This window comes from Crocuta crocuta, unplaced genomic scaffold, assembly GCF_008692635.1.
Source record: "Crocuta crocuta isolate KB4526 unplaced genomic scaffold, BGI_CrCroc_1.0 scaffold8932, whole genome shotgun sequence".
NCBI lineage: Eukaryota > Metazoa > Chordata > Mammalia > Carnivora > Hyaenidae > Crocuta > Crocuta crocuta.
The window spans coordinates 1-889 of NW_027527787.1; positions in this window are offsets into that span (position 1 = coordinate 1).

Consider the following 889-nt stretch of genomic DNA (forward strand, 5'->3'; position numbering starts at 1 on the left):
ATATTTCTCCATCCCCTTACTTTTAATCTCAAGGTATCTTCCAGTGAATTGACCAGAAGTCTTAATCAACATTGGATAGCTGCAATAGCCAACATCCTTTCTTGTGTTTTACCATTAGTCATGATGTTGATTTTTTAAGATAAATTTTTTAAAAGTATCTCCTTTTCCTAATTCTTATATATTTTTTTGAAAATGAGAAATGGTTGCCTAGCTTTATCAAATTCCTTCCAAATATCCTCATTATTTGTAATGAACCAGTTCTTGAATTTTTTAGGTACTGTTGTTATTTTCGAATTTTTCCTGTTTTTCCGTAGTTTTAAAGGTTTGTGTTTTTATTATCTTTCTAAATTTTTAAGTTAAATGTTTAGTGTATTTTTAAATGTTTTATTTGTTCCTGACACAGACAGAGACAGAGACACAGAGCATGAGTGAGTGAGGGGCAGAGGGAGAGGGGGGCACAGAATCTGAAACAGGTTCCAGGCTCTGAGCTGTCAGCACAGAACCCAAGGCAGGACTCCAACTCATAAGCTATGAGATCATAACCTGACCAGAAGTCGGACACTCAACTGACTGAGCCTCCCAGGCACCCCTAGTGTTTTTTTATTTTTTATTTTTTCTGAGAGAGAAGGAGAGACAGCATGAGCATGGGAGGGTCAGAGAGAGAGAGAGGGAGACACAGCATCCTAAACAGGCTCCAGGCTCTGAGCTAGCTGTCAGCACAGAGCCCAATGTAGGGCTCTAACTCACAAACTGTGAGATCATGACCGGAGCCAAAGTCAGACACTTTACCAACTGAGCCACCCAGGCGCCCCAGTGTATTTTTTAAAAAGAGTATTTAGGGCGATAGATATGACTGGGTCACTTTTGAATACTAAAATTAATAGCCACT